The sequence below is a fragment of the Lucilia sericata genome, unplaced genomic scaffold (genome assembly GCF_015586225.1).
Source record: "Lucilia sericata isolate MDLA Ls3-8-SP2 unplaced genomic scaffold, ASM1558622v1 Contig000812F_arrow, whole genome shotgun sequence".
NCBI classification, from domain to species: domain Eukaryota; kingdom Metazoa; phylum Arthropoda; class Insecta; order Diptera; family Calliphoridae; genus Lucilia; species Lucilia sericata.
Window position 1 is genome coordinate 153,365 of NW_023994804.1, and position 24,167 is coordinate 177,531.

Here is a 24,167-nt window from a genome sequence, read left to right on the forward strand (position 1 = left end):
TTGACTCTTTGTCGAACTGTTGGGGCCGTTTGGGGGTTCAATCACAAAGTATTTTGAGATTTTTCACATTGAAAATGGAAAGAAAATAGGAAATATTGGACCCGTTTTAGCAAAAATTCCGAATAGTGCTTTTCAAAGGAAGTTGAAAATTAAGATTTCTAATAGAGATTTGCAACTACAACGAGCAAATTTCATGCAATTTTCTGAAATCGTACCAAAAGAGAGGAATGCTATCGTTTTAAAAGTTGCATATAGCCGAGGTATCTTATTTTATTCCGTAACTTTGATCTGTGATGGAAATATTATATATAAATTTGTCTTAAAATATATTAACATTTCATTAAGTTAATATTAAGCCTATTAATGATAAATGTGTAAGAAGTTTAAGAACTTTTCCATACAAAATTAGTTTGTCTTTTAATTTTATAAGGACTTTAATGATTGTTTTTATATTTAGCTCCTATATATGTACATATGTGTGTGTGAGTATATACGTAGCTATTTATTTTTAATACTTCTATTTTGTGTGTATTTACACAATTTCCTTTTTGGTAAAACTTTTTTTCTTCATCTATGCAATTCAATTTTATTCGCTCAGAAAAGTGGAGAAAATTTTTGTTTTTTTTACATACAAAGTTTGTTGTTCTTGTTGTGGTGATATTTTCATTTCTTATTTCTTTAAAATCCCAGCAATTTCAAGTGAATGAGGGATTTTACTTGTTGGTTTTGGTTAGAAACCAATAGAATTAGTTTGTGGTCCACTAAAGCCTAGCATCACATTCTACACAGATTTTAATGATATCAAATTCTATACAGATTTCAATGATATCAAAATTTTTCTACAAAATATCGATTAATTACGGAATAGAAATTGTTGGTGACTCTAGATTACATGGGATTAGAAAAGTGTTTAATCGGTAATATGTTAAGTAAGCAGTCAAAATTTATTAAAATTGAATTGGAGTCAAATGCATATATAGCAGTATCAGGGATCCATTGACTTCTTTCAAAACTACTGGGATGTGTGATGGTAAATTTTATTGTGAGTCAAACATGTATGTATGTTTGTGAATGTTCACAACTCAACATGATGATGATGATGACTGACTGACTGAATTGAATGGCCAGAATTTTTAAGTTTTTTTTTTCTCCACACACAACAACAAAGTTGATAAAGAAAGAAAATGTTATAAAGTTTTTCTTTTGCTTTTTCTCATTTGCAATTTTTTCCATCATGGTTGATGTATTTTCTGTACCATTTTCATACTAAATATTTACTTAATGGGATTTTTCGTGTTTTTTACATGTTTTTCCTTGAAATCTATAGTTTTTTTCACTGAGTTTCTCTTTGGTTTTGGATGTTGGTAGTTGTGTGATTTGTATGTGTATGTGGTGGGTATCTATGTTTGTGCATGCGGTTTGTCTGATGCTGATGTTTTCTTTCTTCATTATTTTTATTTTCTTTTTTTCCCATTTTACTTTTGCATAGAAATGCATTGATGATGGTTTAATTATTTGTATAAATAAAGTTTAAATAAAAGTATCCCCTTGAAAAATTGCCTAAAAGATTTTTTATTACAAGTATTTCAGTTTTTTTCTGTTGCTCAAATTTAAGTATAAACCTTGATATTGTACTAAAATAAATTACTTTTAAATAAAATGAAGTTTTATAAAAAGAAAATTTAAATCCTTAAACGAGTAAGTTTTTTTTTTTTTTGTAACTAAAAACTATTTAGATAAAAAGTTACCATAGAAATAAACATCAAATAGATAAAAGAAAAACTCTGATCTGATGGATTTTAAAACTAAATTACAAAAGTCATAACATTGACCCAATAGGAAATGCCATATACAAACTGTTTCTGATGTTCATTATAAAAAAAATATGTATAATTGAAAAGCATCACATGGAGAAAAATGGGCGGAATAGCAATAGAGGGTGTGGCACCTCCCATATAAAGTTAATACTAAAATCTGCATATCTGGAAAACTGTAACAGCTAGAGTTCCAAATTTTTGTACATGTAACTTCAGTTTAAATATAAATAGTTTGGACAAAAATAAGCGATCTAGCAAAAGTGGGCGTGCCAACTCCCATATAAAGTAAATACTAAAATCTGCATATCTAGAATACCAGAACAATTAAACTGCTCAAGTTTTATACGAATATCTTGGGTGGTCCATCATTAGGGGGCGTGGTACCTTCCATATGATTTAAATATAAAATTTGGTATATCTGATAAATCATTATCGAATACTCAAATTTTGCACGGGCAACATTGAAATTCATATTAATAAATTGGGTGCAAAAATGGTCGGATTGGGGCTTGGTATCTCACATTAAATACAAACATTCGTATATATGGGAAACTATTGGATCTAAAATCCTCAAATTTTGCACGAACTACATTGACATCCATGTAAGAAATAATAATATATAGGTGGATTAGCAATAGAGGGCGTGGCACCTCCCATATGAATTAAATACAAAATAAACGTTTATCTGGGCAAGTATATAGCAAAGAAATAAGTAATGAATTTATTTAGATGAAACGGAATATTTGAAAATCAATAAAATGTGTACACCGAGACCAAGAACACATATGTCCATTCTTTGATCAAAATTTTGAATCAGATTTTAAAAATTGCGGGATTATTTCACTATTAACGTCACGATAACTGCCCATTATTAGGGTCCCGCAGAGCTAAGATCTTGGGTGCCGCCTTAGGTTAGGTTGATAGGAGGATGTATACTACATACATCAAATCCGAAGAAATACACTTAGGACACTATCGGACTTAGGTCCTCTCCACATGCTCTACATTCGTCTGAATCCGCAGGTCCAATTTTGTATAGATGTGCTCCTAATCCTGTGGGTCCACTCATAACTCGGACTTGCTCATTTTGAGGAGATTTCTCGTCTTGCTCTCATAGGTCACCCCATAGAATCTTTGTGGTTCTACCCACCGTTTCATTATTCCAAGAGGCCTTATTGGATTCTCTCAGAATATTCAGTTAAAGCTTTCTTACAATCCAATACAGTCTTAGATTTAATTCTATCACCTGATATCGCCCTAATTGCTTTTTGGCTGTCGGAATATATATTAAGACCTGTGGGCACTATATGTATTCTAATACAATTTACACATTCCGTTATTGTTCGAACTTTTGTCTGGAAGCTTGTGTTATGATTAGGTAAACGGTGGTATATTTCTGTTTTTGGGTCTTCAATATAGAACACCAAGCCCACTTTGCGCCCTAATTTAGAGCCATCCGTGTAGCAACGGATTCCTACTGGTATTTGGGATCAGCGTTTCAAAGTTTTCGACATATTCTGTGTCTGGTATGCGATCAGACACGTTCGATGATTGTGATTGCTGCCTTACTAACCCCAAAAGACATCTTCAATCTCCCACCAACTAAACCAGTTTTACCTTCATGCGTAAACTAAAACTATTATGGTGAACCAACGGGTTGTACACACATATATAGGTCGCAGTTCGTTGTGCCTAATCTAACATCACGGATTTTGAATGAAAAATAATATCGGGCAGATGTCCACCGCGACTACAAATATAGATGTCAATTCTTAAATACAAATTTTCAATCACATTCTGACAAAATTGCTGGATTATTGGGCTAATAATGTCACGGATTTTTATTTTGAATAACTATATAGACTCCATCTTTATCATAGTTCCACAAAAATAATCCACTGGATTACATGCCCTGATCGGGCCAAAATTATTTGGTTTGGAAATTTGGTTCGCAATAACTAAATTGATTCGGTGGCTGTGTGTCTTATAGCTTTCAGTTGAAGTCCATATCCGTGTCATCCAAAACTAGCGGGTTGTTTTTGGATAATCTTGCCTTAGTTGAAGCTTTAAAGTATAGAAACCCAGCAAAAATTTTCATTACCTAGTAATCTAGAAAGTAATATTGGAATCACGTGGAAACTAATTACTTTTGGGGTGAATAACTAATTATTTTTGTTCGACGAGGTTCAAATAATATGTACCTACCTTAAACAAATTAATAAATGGTTACTAATTTGATTACAAAAACTTTGCGAAATAACTAGTTACAAATAAACCTACAAATATGTTATGTGATAGCTAGTTATTTTGGGCCGACTTTGTATGTAGAAAACAAAAAATAAAAAAAATTCCTCGGCCGGGATTCGAACCCAGGCATTCTGTTGTTTTCTATGTTTATCACTCCAGCCGCTTACTCGATGCTCCATTAACATGTTGCTTTTTATAATTTTGAGAACGGCTTTTTACAAAAATATATAAATGAATGTCATTTTGAAAAAAATAAACAGTATCCAGCAGCGCGAACCCCATGTTTGTTAAATGAACGACCTAGACAATTGAGCCATAACAAATCCAAATTGTTTTGTTCTTTACCAGTAATAACCTATTCAGCTAAATGAAATAATGTGGATGATAATGAACACTCATTACCAAGTAATGTATGAAATAACTACTGGCTATTACCAAAAATTTCAGATTTTTTGCTGGGAAGCTTCGGCTATGTGTGTAAACCACAAGTGTAAAGATTGTAACTTTTGTTTAAAGTTAAGTGTTCATTATTACCAAAAATCAAAAAATGAAAAGGAATATAATGAGAGTAAATTTGAGTTGATGTTACTCTGTAGTCCTAGACATAAACTCTAATACAATATTTACTTATATATACATAAATACCTACATATTTACATAGTATTTGTATGTGTGTATATATGTTTGCATAAATAACAAAGTATCGATAATTGATTTTGAATTTTCAATTACTCTCTTACACAGTTTTTTGACTGCAATGTCATTAAGTAAAAAGCTTTTAATTTATAATGATATTAAGGAAAAGTTTAAATGAACAACAAAAAATGAAATCACAACAACACATATTTGTATGTATCTATGGATGTGAAGTAAATTAAATACCCAAACCATCCCGGAGGAAGAATTGCCGCTTTACAAAAAAAAAAAAAAAAAAATACATGAGAAAATTTAATGAATGGAATATATTTTTATAGACAACTTTTATCTATATATAATGTACTAACTATTAGGATGCCTAGTACTTCTATAAGTTTTGGTATTATTTTAAAACAGTTTTTGTAAGTGATATTTTGACTTTTTTGCGGATTTGTGTCATGTTAAATTGTTTGAGAATGTTCAGATTTCCACATTGGTTAAAGCTATGAATAACGAAATTCCTTATAAGTCAATATATTTTCAGAGTCCTGGCATAGACAATTTTAACACGAAATATCCATGGTGTATCAAAACTTGTAAAAGTATTAGGTTTTTGTTATTATTTTTCCGAAATTTTACAAATATAAAAAGTATACACATATTTAGTCAATTGTTTAAACAAATTCAAACTTATACATATTCACTGACTTTTTCACATATGTATATGTGTTCGATCTTTCCATATTTCTTATTTATCCAAACATTTGAAATCGTGTGTGGGGTCGTGTGTGTGTGTTTGTGTTTATAAAATATTTGATTAAATGATTGATTGCCTTTAATTGTATTACATGTTTATTTAAATAACTTAAAAAAAACATATTTGTGTGTGTTCACATGAATGTGTGTTTAGTATAAATGGGCTTTTAAAGACTGGCAAACACAATCACATAAACACACCTACAATACTACTCATATTACTTTGTTGTTGTTGCCACTGAACACATCATTATGAAATAAACATTTTACTAAACCAGACCAGACATTTAGGCGACCTGCCAAATAAGAGACCAGAAGAAACAAAAATCCCTGTTATAATTCCATACAACACCGACAACAGCAGCAACAACAACAACAACAATAATAAAAAATATATAAAACAAACAGCAACATGGACTTGTAGTAGTTGTTGTTTTATTTTTACTTGTTTTCAAAGAATAATTTCATTATAAAATCAATTTGTTTGTCATTAATTCACTTTATATTGACCACCACACCCCCCTTAAAGTTGTGATTTACTCTGCTTCATTAATTGTTTAAGAAATTTTTTTTCATGATTTGTATACTTTTATAAAATTAAGTCTATTTAAAAGATTTTAAAACGTAGTTGTATATTATACCTCATTCCATATTAACGCTTCAATTATGTTTTACACTTGCCTCCTTTCATCTTTTTGATTTTTTTTGGCAGATTTTACTTCTGGTTGTTTTCTACATCCAGTTTATGAACTCTTACAGCTGTTGAAGCTATGAGGAACATAATTTGTAGATTACTAAACCGGAAGTAAGAAATATTGTCTCGAGAAATTTATATTTCAAAGGTATTCATTAAATATGACATGAGATTCTGGGCTTACAAAAGCTACACATAATATTGACATATTACTCGGTATTTATAAATTTATTAACTTTTTTCGAAAATCCTACCATTACAGGTGGCCCACTGACGCGTGTGACATGTCCTCGGACGTTCTTTAATACTTTTTCGCAATACTTTTCCACTGGTCGAACTTTTGAACAGTTTTGTGGATTTGCCTCTCGTGGTACCAAATCGTAATTTTTGTTTGAATACAACTTAAGAGTCTGTTTTCCATAGTGGCATCTTGACAAATCGGACCAGAAATATGAAGACACTCTAAGCGTTTTAAAGATAGTAAAACCCTCTTTTTCAGATACTTCGTAATAGATATTTCTGTGTTTATCGATCCTGATGTCACAAATGGCTCTTTTGGCACCACAGGAAATGGAAACATCTTGGGTAATTTTGTTTGTCCGGTATTATTCTTCAACATTAGCTCGTTTTATCAGCCGATTAAAAAATCTAGACCCAGAAGTTGTGAAAAGTCTCCCAGTACATAAGTTTCATCATCTATCACACAACAAGTGTATTTAATCTCAAAGTTCATTACCGAATTGCGATCTGCTCACAAAAGAATCAGACCATCTAACTTTACGAGCTGCTTTTGGTGCTCTTCGAAGAATTCGAACAAGTCTTTTGCCTTAACAATATCTGTTAGAACTTTTTTCTTCCCGATCTAGGTTCTTAAGTCTTCTTTATACATACTGTTTAATGTCTTTTGAAATACTGTGACGATAAACTTTCAGATATTTTGCGATTTTAATGAGAGTCCATATTAGTTTATATATTAGAAAAAAAACAGTTTAAAATTAAAGATTTAGAAAAGAAAATATCTGGCAAAGGAGAGGACAGTGAAACTCTGGAGCACTTTCTTTGCCACTGCCAGACATTCGTCGAAGTTAGATCCAAGTATTTTGGAAGTGATGTTATTCCGGAAATAGCATTCCTGACTAACACTGATTGGAAGATTCTTAGGAATTACGTTCAGGAACACTGAAAAATAATTCAGTAAACTTTTTTTTTCATGAGATGGAGCGCACAACAGGCCCGATAGTGGCCTAGGTGTAATTCTTCGGATTTGATGTAGTATACATCATCCTATCAACCTAACCTAACGTAAAGCTAATGGGATCAAAAAAATATAATATGTTGGACCAAGGATAAGTTTTGGCTAAAAAAGTGTGTATAACTTTTATCTGACGCAGTCCTTAAAAGGGAAACTTTAAACTATTTAAACTTTTAAATCGGGGACTATTTTTCCATGATGACACACAATTGAGAAAATTATAAATTCAGAGCCCCGTTAACTCCACCCCCGGTTATCGTTTAACTTGTAGATATTCTGCCATTTAAATTTTGTATGAAAATTGACCTTACGATAAAATATAACCAGACATTGAGTTAGTGGGTATGAGAGTAACAAAATTTTGTTCTTATTTTTGTTATAACCTTTGAAAAGTTAAAGCATTTTTCTCAAAGTAATAACACTTTTAAAGTTCTGGATTTGGCATTGTTGTGCTTTAGTCTTCATAATCGGAATGAGTTGTTGTTTTTTTTTTTCGTTTTTTCTTTCATGTTTCTTGTTTGCATGCAACTTTGTCCATTCAGTTTACAATACATAAACTCCGGCAGTCAGTCAGTCAGTCAGCCGCTATGTTCGACAATGTCTGTTCGGTTGACGGGGGTGAGTTACAAAAATATGATATGCCTCACTTCCTGCCTTCTTTGAGATTATCTTAAAAAATATTTCTTGTTTAAGTGAAAACTCTTACACACAGGCTATAGGCTAAAAGGGAGCAACATTAAAGGGTGGATGGAGGGCTGGCTGGCTGTTTCGCTCGAATGGCATTCGGCTGGATAAACGTATTTAAGGAATTTACTCTACAGCTTCTTTTTACCTTCATTCATTCACTTGTTCGTTCGTTTATTCATTCACTTACTCATTTATTTATTTATTCATTTAATTCACTGACTTTATCTCTTTGGGTGTTACCAAACTCTTAAAGGCAGAACGTTACACAAGGCTGTATATATAGATGAATGAATAAAATAATGTATAAATGTTTGGCTGGATAAAGAATTCATCTTTAAAAGCTTAAAGTATTTATTTTCGATTATGTTGCATACAAGTTAAATACACAAATGTTTATGATGTTTACTTACATCTAAATTGATTGATATATGTAATATTTAAGTCACTTTTATGAATTATATCTAAAATATGTATAATATCTATAATTTTCTTTCTTTTGGTTACAGTGTGTAACAATAATATTTTCGATGCCGCAACATCTGCTGAGAAAATTTTATTCTCTAGAGAAGGTGGCTACGAAATTGTGGAAAAATTTTGGTCATATTTGAAAGCTCTTAGAACAAGTATAAGATAATAATCGTTTAATTGCAAATGAGAGAATATAATAAATAAAATCTCTTTCTAAATCATGAGCTCTGTAAATTAGAAAGTAAGCACTTAAATGCGTTCAGACCTTAAAAACTTGTTTGTGTTGGATTTGTGTTTTTTTTATCGCCAATAGAAGTTAAAATTTCGTTAACTCATGCCTTTTTGTGCCTCCGGTGGATTAGCATTCTAGTCTGTTATATCGATGGTCGAGGTTTCGATTCCCATCAGAAACACTGGTGAAGAATAGTATAATAGGCCCTATGGAGGTCTAGGAGTATTACTTCGGATATACATATATCCTCCTTTCAGACTAACTAACTTGAAATTTTCATTCACCTCGAAAATTGCTATCGTGAATATTTCATTCTCAATAGGAGATTTTATTCACAATAGCTGGTTATTCTTTAAACAATTTCATCAAAAAATTTCAAAACAGAAAATACTTTTTATGACAAAAAAACTCGTGAATGAAAAAAGTGAAAAAGGAACTATTGCACCTAAAATTTTGGTTGGCGATAGGAGTGTATGTGAAATTGTCTACATATATTTCTGGCCCACTGTAAATATTTCTAATATTTCTTGGAAAAAAACATTGGAATATATTTTACTGTAATATTTTAGTGTACATATATGTTAAATGTATGTATGTAACTGACAATGTAAATGTATTGGGTATAATTAAATTCCTTGTCATAATTGAAGCATGATTTTTTTTCTGTATCCATTTTACTAATCTACCTTGGGATATTGTTGGATCTTTATACCTATTAAACCGTATCAAATAGATATGTATGTAAATATGTGTGTAAGACTGTGAAAATCTTATGAAAACTAATACTTACTTTAATCTAATATTAAAATCTAACAGCAATTTTTGCCGCCATTTCTATAATAGAAAAATAATATCATGTATTTTTTCATTGTTATTTCTTTCCAGACAAAATAAAACGGGTTAAGGTAAGTTTTAAAATAATCTAATATAAATTTGACTCCGACAAAACTTTAGAAAATCGATAATAATTTTGAAACTTTTTTTAACCAAAATAAGGAGGCAATACATATAAAACTATTTTGAATTTTAAAAAAAATACTTCCTGGTTGTATGTAGTTTTTATTATAAAAAGAACAAAATCTGAAATCACATAAATAAAAAATAATAATTTGCAAATCGCATTAAACAAATAATAAATTTTATATTTAATAAGTCTTTAAAAAAAGTAATAAAAATTTTACGTTCTAAGCATGATTACTAACCAACTAAATTGTAGTGCAGTTTGTTGTAACATTACACAAATTGTAAAGTCGTCAAAATAACGACTACTTTGCTTTTCAAATTTAATTAGAATATAAATATTATAAGAATTATTTACTGACAATTTGCCTACAAAAGTAATAAACTATGTATTATGGGAAATACAATATTCTAAAGTCTTATAAAAGAAGATTTATTATTTAATACTGTTTAATTGAAATATAGAAAATACTTCAAGTACATAGTGGAGGAATATTGTAAAAAATAGAAAATAAATCTGTATGGTTAGTATATTTCATTTATACACAGAGGTATATAGGTATATAATTGACACCAAACTGTTTATAATTTTTCAATACTATCCGTTGTCAAAGTATATACATACGTACGACAACATTATGTAAAGCTGACAACATTTCAACAATTCGTTGTCGAAATCTAAATTTTATACACATCCGTTGTCTAAATGTTAACAAACGTGGTAAGCTCATTAGTGACAAACAATCCGTTGCCTATATTGAGCTTACATTTAGACAACGGATGTGTATAAAATTTAGATTTCGACAACGAATTGTTGCAATGTTGACAATGCAACGTTGAGTTGTCTTACGTATGTATATATATACTTTGACAACAGATGTTATTGAAAAATTATAAACTCGTTGGTGTCAATTTGGTACCAGGCGTGTATATTTCTTTTTCCCTCTGTGTAGTTTAATCGGCTTAAATTTTTCATATCCCCCTTACTTTGAGTCCTCTGAATCAGCCCGGGTGGGACTCTTTAAGACTTTGTTGATATTTTCTATCTTACGAATAATGGCACCCCACAAGAAGAACTCTAAAGGTTAAATCCCTGTTCCTATCAATAATCTGATAACACGATTATCATGTTATCTGAAATCATAGATTATTACGTGCCTGTAACAGGGGCGTAATCATGGTTGCGAACGATTTACTCATTTCTTAATCCTTAAATCTTACTCAATTATGAGTGCACTATCTTACAAGCTGAAATTTCGGCGATAAAAAGGACATTAAATTAGCTTAGGTACTATCAGATATCTAACAGAGATAAAGCCGCCATTAAATCCCTGATCGGTGTATATTCTACATCAAGGCTTGTCCAAGAATGCCGGGCGTCTCTTAATGAGATGGCGGGACATTCAACAATTACCTTTGTTTGGGTCAAAGGACACTGGGACACAAAAAGGCAACAATATTGCTGATACTTTGGCGAAAACTGGGACGAGAATGGCTACGCTGGATATAGACCAATTCGGTCATGTTCCACTATCTGCCATTAAGAAACTCATATATGCTACATGTTATGGTTTAGCAAAAGACCACTGGTCTCATGAGCATACTTGCTCGATTGCAAGTACGCTGTGGCCTCGAATGGATCTTCATAGAACATCCTTTCTAATAGGTCTCAGTAGAACGCATCTCAGCACTCTTTTATCAGTTATCACTGGGCATTGAAAATTTGGAAACCATGCAACTCTCATTGGTCTCCTTAAAACCTTTCAAGTCCTATATGGACTTTCATAAAAATTGCAAAAAATATGAAGGTTTATCGACACACTATTTCAAAAACATAAAACAGTATAAAGAAGCCCAGTAAAAGAACATGGAAATGACTTGTACTTACTCATCAACTTACTTTTCAATGACTGCTATATACCGTCTGCATTACTTAGAAGGAGGAGTAATGACTTACAAATAATATATTATGTAAGTACTTACTTTTTTAGCCTTGACGTATTGTTAATAGAGGCAGTGGACGTATCCTCGTAGGCAATTTTTTTCTCAGAAACTACTTACTCAGCTCACTATTTTCAGGTTATCGTAATAAGTACTTACTTAACTCCCTATTTGTAAGCGAGCGTGGTAATTACTTGACTCCAATGTCATCTCGGTGTTAATAATGCTTAGAATGCTATTGTCTATGGAAATTTTAGCATTTTAACCTATTAATTTTTAATTTAAGTTTTTGCTGGGAGACTAGATCATTGAATGAAAACCAGGATCGGGAAGAAAGAGTTCAAACAGATGTTGATAAGGGAAAATAAGTCGAACAACTTTTTCAAAGAGCGCCAAAGACTTTCATTAGAAAAGCTGCTCGTAAAGTTAAATTCTCTGATTCTTTTGTGCACAGAACCAAAGCTAATGATGGAGTGAAGTCGTATAAAGTTCAGAAAGTTCCAGATCAATTCGGTAAAGAACTTAAAAGCAAAAAATTTAAGTCTAATTTTATAAAAAATATAATTGTTGTGTGATGGATGATGAAACGTATGTACTGGAAGACTTTTTACAACTTCCGGGTCAAGATTTTTAAACGGCTGATGGACGAAAAAATTCTCTTAGTTGTTTCTTGTACTGCAAGCCATTGCCAGCTGTGACATAAGAAGCCAATGATTCGAGACATCAGGCGCGGTAAACTCAGAAATATCTATAACGAAGAGTCCACAAAAAGGAGATCTACCTATTTTTTAACCGCACAGAGTTTCTTTATATTTCTTGTCCGATTTGAGATCATGTCACCATGGAAAAGAAGACTATTAAGTGGGTGGTATTCTAACATTGACGTTGAAGTTTTTAATAGTAGTCCTGACACTTTTACTACAAACTGAACTAAGAATTTTACGAGAAGAAAAATTAGACCCAGTATTACGATCCAAACATTAATATACAAACACATAATCTTCTGGTACACCACTAATTATGTGTGTTAAATCATAAGCTTAAGTAAAGTCATTCCGAATTTTCCATCTCTGATATGTATCTACCGCCAAATGTATCTTACAGACAAATTCATTGTAATTACATCTGGGTAGACGACAAAAATACATAAATGGCTTAAGTATGGCAACAAAATATTGTACAAAAATAATATTAAAAAAAATAATACATTATATTACATACATATGTACGTACATTTGTATATGTTTCAATTAACAAAATGTCCTCTATAATTGTTAACTTTTCTAGCAATGTGTATGTAATTTTTTTTTTACTATTTCTTATCGTAATAAGATTACAATAAAAAGCTTTTAAAAAACAGGTGAATTCATATCGATGCTACAGTGTAAATAAAACTAAAAATACAACAGACGGACATATGGACAGACCCTAATACCAACTATGACCCACTTTATGTAGACGACTGACAAAGGAGATTAAATATGTACTGCTAGTAAAATTTGTAATTTTTTGTAATTTGAAAAAAAAGAAATAAAACATAAAAATCCCATCCAACTAGAAAACAAAGAAGAGAAATTAATATTTTAAGTAGACCTAAATGTAATTTGTAGAAAATGAATGTTGCTGTTGTTTGTTTTAACTAAAATTGAATTTGAACAAAGAAACAATATTTACAAGTAAAAACAATGACTGTTTGACACATTTGTCTACTAACTTCTACTCTTTTTTCACAACTTTTTTTTTATTTTTCTACTCTTAACGAAAGTAGCAAGAAATGAAAACGTACAAAAAGTTAAATACGTGTTGCAACTACATTAGACATGGCAACAATTGAATTTGAAGAAAAAAAAGTAGAAAAAAAGTGTCAGCCGTTTGAGAGGGTTGCGAATAAAAAATAATGAACGACGCATCTGATGTGAACTCAAGCATGTGTGAAAAAAGTAATCTGTAAATGCATTAGAAGAAATCGGATGGAATTAAATGTCATACTTTCAAGTCAATGATAAACAATATAATACATGTAGTTACATACATATGTACATATGTATGTATCTCTCAATGTACAGAGATACAAACATGCAACAAATATATATTATATTGTAAATATGTATAGAGTAAAATTGGATGCATGAATGTATGTCTTTTTGTAAGATGTGGAAGAAAGAAGAAACATAATAATACTAACTAATACTTGCTAAACATGATGCGACAAGAAATGGACGATTATGTGCAATTTGATTCCAACAACGACGACAGCAACGAACGACATCATCATAAAGACCAGCAACAACAACAACAAAAAACTAACATAAAACTGAAACATGAATTATAACTGACCGACCGTTACAGTCTAATTCAAATGCCCATAAACACCATATCGCACAACTAAACACACACATACAAAACTTAACATATACATATGTACGTATGTATAAAGAAATATGTTTGTTTTCGAAATGCATTTCTCAGATACACTTGTTATTCTAGAATCTAGCTTTTTGGTGTTAAATAAGTATAGAGTAGACTTTAAAGAAGCTGTACTTTCGATATTTTGCAAATCTATTATCAAACCGTTTTACTTTTACTGCAGTCAGGAACCCGACACCTACCTTATATTCTAAACTTGAATTACATGCTGTTATTAAATAACATTTGATTAAATCAATATGGGCTCTATTGAATATAGTTTGAATGAGTCCAAAATTCACTTAAACTTATCGGTCCACGATTTCGCATAGCCCCTATACAAGTGGCCCTCCGAAGTATAGTTTAAACCATCATAAATCTGTTAATTAAGCAGCAAATGTGCTGAATTTTGGCATAAGTTAGATTTATGTACTGAGACATTATTCTTTTTAGACACCCCGCCCTCATAGAAAGCCCTTTTTCCACCCCACATATATGGATCCCTTCAGAAAATGAGTTTAAATCTCAAACATGCTTAACAGTTTTGAAATTCGATACTAACAAGTTATATAGGAACTAAAACTTATATTTACTAGGATCGGTCCATGATTGACCCTCCAACCCATATATCATCCTTTTTATAAACTAACTTTAACGATCATAATTAGCTAGAAAATACCAGTATGGCCATAAAATTCGACCTAAACAAGCATTCTATGTACCTAAGTCTCTGGCAAATTTCGTACGAATAGGTGTATAATGAATCCAACATAAACAACTATTAAAAGCCGTATTCCGAAAACAATCATTTGAACTTTACTTGTTTAAACCGATTTTTAAAAAAGTTAGACAACATAGATTCCAAACATCCAAATATATATATAAAGTACATCACTAGTCATGCTTATAGTTTAAAATTTATCTCTAAAAGTATTGAATTACAAATATTTTTATTGATTTTATCTAACACTGCAGTTAAATCAAGAATAATTTTTTTACCGGTTCTCATCTCTTAAAGTCCACTTATAGTTCAACCTGTTTCTTTGATTTCAAAACACTAATACGTGTATGTATGTGTGTCTATGACATTGATTGAGTGTGTGAACATTATAAGACTTTTCTAACTATAAAATTGTTTTATTTTATCACTACCTCCCCGTACCAACCTCAACAGCTCAACTTCATGTCAGAAACATTCAGTCAGTCAGTCCATCAAGTCCGTCTTCTTCAGTCATTCAACCAATACAAGTATTGATCTTTGTTTTAATTCTTTTTTTTTTTGTACTCGTAATATATATTTGTGTAAAAAAAGCATAGATACAAGATTGGTGTGCGTAACATGTGTATTTTACCGATACAATAGGGTACGATCAATCCTGTATTTTATTTAAATTGATTATTAAGTTTCTGCAAAGGTTCTAAATCGAGTTTTTACTAAGAGACAACAGAGTCCTAGTCCTATAAGTTGTCAGAGTGACCTAGAGCAGTCTCGATATTTTACATGTGGTGATATTTGACCACCTGAGTTCCGTCACACTCAAAGCCCAGTCATCTTTCAATTTTGATAGGGGAGTGTGAATATCCCTTTGCGCAAGTGTTAAGCCTAGGGACGAACCTTTGGTTGCGCATTCATCAGATATTTAATTTCCCCGAATGCCTTCATGTCCTGGAACCCAGCCTTGATTAATGTAAGGCTGTCCAAGTATATATGTTTAGTCGAATTTTCCAGATTTAGTTCCCGGATTCCTCTCGCGGCTTTATCGATGGCATATATCTCTGACTGAAGGACCGTGCAGGTGTCAGGTAGTCTATTTTTTGTAGGATGGTGCCATGACCAATGCGATCATGCTTAAGTCCGTTCGACTGTTTAAGTCGTAGAAAAGATTTAGCTGAATTGCATTTGATATATCAAGGAGTGTTATATTTAGCATCGTCTCTAGACTAGACTGAGGGGTGGAGCTCATACAGCCAGTGATTGCAAGACATGCTAATCTTTGGACCTTGTTATTGCTTCAAGTTCTAACCCAAATTTTTCACCTGGAGACCAGAAGAGTACTAACACTTATAACAGTACTTTTTTAGGCTTAGACTATTGAATAGTATTTGAACTAGTACATATGTTAGCAAGTCTTTGGAGATGTCCAATAACTAGTCTATTAATTATTCTCTATTAACGTGTCTATGGATTAGTCCATTAACTAGATTATTAACTAGTCTATGCACTTGCCTATTGAGTCCATTGACTATCCTATGGACTAGTCTATTGACTTTAACCTGGAGACCAGAATAGTACTAACACTTATAACAGTACTTTTTTATGCTTAGACTATTGAATAGTATTTGAACTAGTAGATATATCGGCAAGTCTTTGGAGAAGTCCAATAACTAGTCTATTAACTATTCTCTATTAACGTGTCTATGGATTAGTCCATTAACTAGATTATTAACTAGTCTATGCACTTGCCTATTGAGTCTATTGACTATCCTATGGACTAGTCTATTGACTTTAACCTGGAGACCAGAATAGTACTAACACTTATAACAGTACTTTTTTATGCTTAGACTACTGAATAGTATTTGAACTAGTAGATATATCGGCAAGTCTTTGGAGAAGTCCAATAACTAGTCTATGCACTTTTTGACTGGTCAGTGGACTATCCTATTGACTGGTTAATGGACTAGTCTACTGATGAATGGACTGGTCAATGGTCTATTATATGCTATATAGTCTATTAACTATTCTATGCAATATTCATGGAAAAGTCTATGGACTAGTCTTTTGACTAGCCTATAAACTAGTCTATGTACTAGTCTTTTGTCTGGTCTATGGACTTGTCATTTGACTAGTCTATGGAATAGTCTTTTGACTAGTCTATGGACTAGTCTTTTGACTAGTCTATGGGCTAGCCTTTCGACTGGTCTATAGGTGAGTCTAGAATGGATAGTCTATTATGCAATGATCATGGAATTGTCTATGGACTAGTCTCTTAACTAGTCTAGGACTAATCAAAAGACTAGTCCATGGCCTAGTTTTTCGACTCGTCTATGGACTAGCCTTTTGACAAGTCTATGGGCTAGTCTTTCGACTGGTCTATGGACAAAGCTTTTACCTAGTCTATGAACCAGTCTATTGTCTAGTCTTTGGACCAGTTTTAGAAAAGTCTATAAGTTAATCTATGGACTAGACTATTAGCAAGTCCACTGACTACTTAGAAAAGTTCCTAATATGGAAAACGTACTTGATATGCCGTGAGGGTTCTTTTGTTTTTTTTTTTTTCGATGTCAAAAAGTACTATCCGCTCCTGCACCATTCCAAGCTTTACGAGGAGTGTGAATTTTCAAATGTTTCCGATAGATAGCATCGCAGTTTTGGAGAATTGTAGAATTGTTAATAAATTAGTGAACATAATATTTTGTATGAATTGGCATTTTAAGATATTACTAAAGTTTAATTTTTTAGTTTCAAATAAGAATCACCCTAATGTAAAATACCAACTTACATAGATATGTAATTTTGAATTCTCTCATACATCTCTATGAACAAGAAGATATGTACATATTTCTTTTCCTTTTTGTAGTATGTTCATTTTAAGATTTTGGTTTCTGTTTCCAAGTTTTTTTTTTCTCAACATTTTTCTATTTATCTTAAAAGTTCAAAGTCTTGTTGTAACATGTTTTTTGTTCTAGCAACCATTTTACAAGTTTTTTATTGATTTTTTACTCTTTTGTTTTTTTGTATTTGCAACAATTGTTGTATTTATGTTAAAATATCTGTAAGTACGAGTGTTTGTTTAAAAAAATGTAATTTTATTTTTTTTATTGCACTGGAATTACTGACAAAATATTTGAGAATAGAGGAAGAAAAAATCTGCAATTTTTGCACAATTTTTATTGTTTATTGCAACTTTGTTTTTTGTGTTTTTTTATATTTTTTTGGTAGTAGGTAAATACTTTGTATTTTGGTACTGGCTTTTATGCTCGTTACTACTTTTATTCGTAATATAATGGTGCTGTTGTATGTTGTATAGTATTTGAAGTTGAGCTTGTGCAAATATTGAAGAAACAATAGTATTTTATTTTATGATTTTCAGATTATGTGCGTTATTGCCATTTTCGTTTGTTTTTATTTGGCTTGTAAAAACATTTTGAAATCTTCATAAAAAAAGGTGGAAAACAGTTTAAAATAGCTAGCAAAAGAAACGCTCTTAAAATTAAATTCTGATACATTGTTTGAAAATTTAAACCAGAAATATGTATGTATCAAAAATCTGTGTGTAAAATTTTGATTGATGTTGTCTTTGTTATTTTAGTCAAACTTATATCAACTACTATTTGTCATTTTGAATAATTAGTTTTGTTTTGTACCTTATAAAATAGTTTTTCAATCATAAACATATTTGCAATTTAATTAAGTAAATTTCACTTAAGATATTGCCAGAAAAAAACTCTGTTAAATATTTATAGAATAATAACGCAAATAAAATCAATTTACTAAACAAAATCTATGTATAAGACTTTATTATAATCTAAGAAAGTAACTGTTATAACATCAGGATATAAAATGATATCTACTACTTTTTTTGTATTTGATTTAAGATTAAATATTGCTGCAATATTTTTTGTATCTCTATGTCCGTCTGTACTGTGCCAGTATTTAATTTGGATAAAATGTATTTCTGCTACTTAGTAGTTGTGTTCATTTATATTCTATATTTGTATAAATAATGGTTTTTGAGCCAAAAATATGTAGTAGACACATTAGAATCATAGAATACGAAATGTTTAAAATGTTTGCATTTTTAGTATGTTTGTAGTGTGTAAATATCAGAAACAATAGAGACAATACATACTAATACGAGTAGTTATACATACTAGGTATTTAGCATACATTTAAATAATTGCACCCGATGCATTATAAATAATTCGAGACCAACTGAGAAGGTATTTGTTTAGTCTTAAATTGTATGAGAATATTTAAAATTTATGATTATGGTTTATCAAAGCTAAACCGTAATGTTAGTTTTTAAATTTTCTGAAAACTAAAATATGAATTATATAAATACATATCGAGACACTATATTCCAAAAGTACTAGTTTAGGTTATATTGATAGGGCCTGTAGTGCGCTACTTTTCATGGAAAATGTTTTTTGGTAAAAGCAAAAACCTTATATAATATTCACTAAATGTATTATCGTCCGATGTTCAGAAACTCAGTGTATTGGACGTAATTCTTAGAATTTTTCAACCAGTGTTCGTGAGGGATGTTATATTGCACATGCTCTACATTCATCTCAAACCGCCGTTAAATTTTGTATAGGTGTGTCCGTAATCCTATGAGTCCACTCAGAATACGTACCATCATACTAACTTCAGACTTGTTCATTTTGAGAAGGCTTATCGTCCTGCTTTAGTTAGGGTCACCCCATAGGATCTTTGTGGTTCTACCCACGGTTTCATTATTCCAATAGACCTTTCTCTCACCCATAAAAATTGAATTCTGCTCTCGTTGCGTCAAATGGTTTTCCTTTAAAGCTATTACATTCACTCTTTCATTGACGACTACTCCCGAGTGGCCTGGTACCCATATGATGGCAATCTTACCTCCTAGAGAGTATTCGGTTAGAGCTTTTTACAATCCAATACGGTCTTAGATTTAACTTTATTCCAAAAGTACTAACTCATTCAATAAATAAGCTGAGTTAGCACTTTTTAAATATAATGTCTCGTTATAGAAACAATGAATATTAAACGTTGCCGCATTCACTTTGAAGTTTGAATGTTTAATAGTATTAATTTATGTTTGCTTAAAAAAGTAGTTTTTGCCTATGATGGATCTGAGTATATACATTACTAAAAAATACAAAAAATGTGGACCGATATTGCCGATTTATAATACCAAACAAATCCTATTGATAGAGAATATACAGTGGTCTACCTCATACCACCGAGACCTTTGGTGTGTTCAACACACAAACAGACCTAGGACCTATTTATCGATATTTTTTCTCTATCATTGGATGGAACTTCGATTACTCATTATTACTCATCATGTCCTTTATTCCTTGAATATCGTGAAAGGATTATATTTTACTTTTCATTATATTCGACTTGATATTATAAATATGACATTGTGACAAGATGAATACCCACGCAGGCCTTACTGGATAGGGATACCCATACCAGAGGAGCTCATGACAAGAATTTCCTAAGAACTACACAACTATAACATGATCAGTCGGTTGATTTTGCGTTCTTTTGGTCCTATAGGACCTTGACATTCTGAACTATAGGATCTTGAACGTTCGTTAAATCCACCACCACCTGTTTACCCTCATTGGGTTGCTCTTTGTTTCAGTGATGTTATAATGTTTTTCCAAACTTGGCAGAAAGTATAAATTCAATTTTGACCCGTTTTTAAATGAATGGTTCGATAGTTAAGAGTGCACCGAATATTCGGAGAGGGGGGCATATAATCTTCGGCGGCCCTATTGCTGCGGCAACAGCGAACCAGGCTAATCTTGGAATGACGGTTGATCAAATTATAACAGTAAGTGATGCGGGGCAAGTCAAGTCCAAACCTATGTTTTATGAGTTTTGAAAGCAGACAGCCCTGTGCCCAATGTGAGCGAATTAACTGCGAACTCGATTTCGGAAACCAATGCTACACCTTTTCCTGCCAGTGAAGGAACTACGAACAAGATTTCAGGTTCACCAGCTGTGTTTCATGCTCATCACACCAGCCAAAAAGAACGTTAAACAGATTACTTTCTTCAGATTACTTGTCATCACCAACTGGGCTAAATCCATATTGGCAGATCAAAAAATTCTCCCCTCACGTCTAAAGACGTGCACGAAACAAAAACAAAAAGTCCGAAGGAAATGGAATTAAATTTTTGTTCCAATTATTACGACATTTTGTAAAAATCTATTCATATCTAACAACTTTGATTACACTCTCATTAAAAGTTGCTTATCTTGCCAACAATACTGTATAAATAAGTTCTTTTTTACATTAGCTTCCTTTTGAAATTTCAATCTGCTCAGCATTTTTATTTAATGTAACAAATTAATCCAACAATTAGTGGTCAAATGATTTTAAAGTTTGGCTTTTTGTTTGTTCATTTCCAATTTGATTTTAAATTAAATGAATTACCTACAACAATGTAACATCACAACAATGTAACATCACAACAATACTCATTCTACCCCTTCTGCAATGTGTGATAATTTCATTTGAAAAGTTAACTAAATTTTTATTTACTTATTTGTTTAATCCTTTCTAAAGGGATTAAATAAATACATTAAACAATGGAACAGAGAGAGAGACCTTTTCAATTTCAAAACTGAAAAACACAAATGAAACAAATTTTTCTTTGGAAGAAAATTTTGTTTACAATTCTTTTTTTATTGTTCTTAATTATTTAACCTTAACCAGGAAATAAGAATCAAAATTAAATAATACATACAAAAACATGCACAACAACAAAAAATAAATAAACAAATAAAAACAGGTATTAAATAAATATTTATCACTTCAAATTACCGAGAGGAGGATGCACATACAAATATTGATAAATTGTATTGCAACACAGTTAGTTATCTTGTTACTTTAAAGTTGTTCAACTGGAAAAATGTGTTTGATTTAAAGTCATTTGAAGTTTTAGCTAAATAATATTTATGGTCATTTCATTAAAAAAAAATAAATAAATTGCTTAAAAAGTAATTAAATCATTTTTACAGTTATTCACAAAAAAGCAAACTGTTCACATTTTTAAAAATAAATCTGTAAAAATGTTTGAGTACACTTTGATTTTTTTTATTTTAGGAAATTTTACCTTAATTTATATTAACAATTTTAAAATCATATAATTTAGAGCTTTATGCCTTTTTGTTTTGTTAATAAAATATTAAATGAAATAAATCAGTTATCAGTTGTAATTTAAACAGAAATAATATTTTCCAAAAAAATAATCAAATGTCAGAATTTTGGGCAATATTAACATAGAAGGGATAAAATAAACAAATAGGTATAAAAGACACGTGCGAAAAATTACCAAGTTAACATTTTTAATTAATTATTTATAAATATAATATACATAATATACATAAGCAGTAAATGTTGTGTACTGTAATGTTATATGTGAATTTATATCATTTTGCACTTATGTATTTATAAACAATATGTTTTATTAATAACATTTTGGATTTATATCCTTACATGCGTACACCCACATAGTAAATATTTATGTTATAATATCTATTAAGGTAGCATTTTTCTGTTAGATTTTAGTAGTAATAATTAAGTGTAAGCTAGATTCTCTTCACACGGAGAGCAAAAATTGTTCGATATGGTTACGACAACTATATTATGTTCTTCGTAATAATGTTGTCAAAAATTCGAAATACGTTAATATATTAAAATTGACCTAATGGTTTTCGAGGTAACGCTCATTATGATACTAATTAGTTTAAGTTTTTAAAGCTGCCTCCGTGACGGACAATATGTCATTAGCAAAACATAGGGAAGAAGAAGGATGTACTTGGAGAGAATCTCTAAGCCTGTCATTAGCAAGACATAGGGATGAAGTATGTACTTGGAGAGAGCTCTAAGCTAACTCAGCCCTTAAAAATAATCGAGGTTTCCGACTCTGAATCCTCAGATGCTAATAACAACACCATTATAGCAAATCCCAAAAAGGATGATGAAATCGTTGAGAGATAGCATAGCTACCTATTACTAAAACGGTTTTCAGAAGCATAGAGGGGGAAGTTGAAGAAGATGCTTCATGAAATCATACTGTGTCAATCCCACCACACTCCAAAGGAAAATTCGGATTCTCTCTCAATATGCAAGGCAAAGAGTATCAGGTCTCCCGAGGAGTTGACAACTGAGATTAATCCTAAAAAGAAAAAGAGCTCCCCGTCTTCAAAGGAATTTCAGTCGGAAGTCAGAATCCTGCAAGTAAATGTGATATTCCGAAGACGAATACGTAGACGAAATCAACCTCGCCATCTTACGCCAAAGTAGCCGATAGAAGATACCGGGGACTATCTCTGCTATGCACTATACGATGCCGGTAACACGACAGGCAAACTTCCAATAGACCAGCAGAGTAAAGTAGAAGACTTGGTCAACAATAATATAGTGGAACACGCAATCGCTTCAAAGGGTAAATGGTAAAGCATGAGCTTAATATTGATGAGGTTGGCATCACACCAATGAACTGGCACCTTGAAGAACTTGGTAGAAAGTACCCCTCCCCTCCCTGGGAAGGCGCTAAGTTGGGACTGGTAAAGAAGATGCATCTTCCGATGCTCTTAAAGTCTTACTTTACTTTATATGTCTATTTCAAACGCGGATCGGTTTCAGCCTGAAGCAAAATAAACCGCCAGTCATTTGGGCCGCCCTTTTTCCGTTTCATACCATATATTGGTTCCTCCTCACATGATTTACTTTAATGTGTTTTACTATATGCTCATGATTCATCCTAATTCGGAAGATATCATCGACATGTATTGGGCCATAGATCTTACAGAGAATTTTTCTTTCGAACACTTTCAGCGCGGAGTCATCCGACTTCTTCATTGTCCACGTTTCAGCGCCGTACATAAGGACAGGTAAGATAAGCGCTCTGTCCGTCGAGAGAGAACATTGCTCCTTAATTGCTTACTAAGTCCAAAGTAGCACCTATTTGCTAGTGTTATTCTCCGTTTGATCTCCAAACTGACATTATTTCTGCTGTTAATTACGACTCCTAAGTATATGAAGTCTGTTCTGTATGAAACGATTTTGAGATGTTTGTTCTTATCTTCACAGCACTGGTATTCTTCATGGTCTAATGCAATGCTGGACGATCTTTGTGGGTATAACAAGTTCAGACATAGCAACTTATAATTTTTCCCTTATCGGACTATCAGAGGTGATGGGTGTCGATTTGCCTTTCCATTGCTTTCTCTAGGAGTTGACGTCCTCTTAAAGTCCACTGTCTACATGAAAGGATGGGGTAGTAAATTGGCTATTGGGATTTCTTGGAAGCCAAAATACTGATCTGTATTTTTAAGTGCATTCC

The 24,167-nt window shown here is 31.7% G+C and overlaps 1 protein-coding gene across 1 annotated transcript in view; it reads left to right on the top strand.

Annotated features, from left to right (window-relative positions):
* The window catches only part of LOC119608246 (poly(rC)-binding protein 3-like), a 129,110-nt gene that overhangs the window by 53,715 nt on the left and 51,228 nt on the right, over positions 1–24,167 (top strand). Inside the window, 1 exon segment of the mRNA XM_037962574.1 lies at positions 9,675–9,694. The gene's annotated coding sequence lies outside the window, so the exon portion shown is untranslated.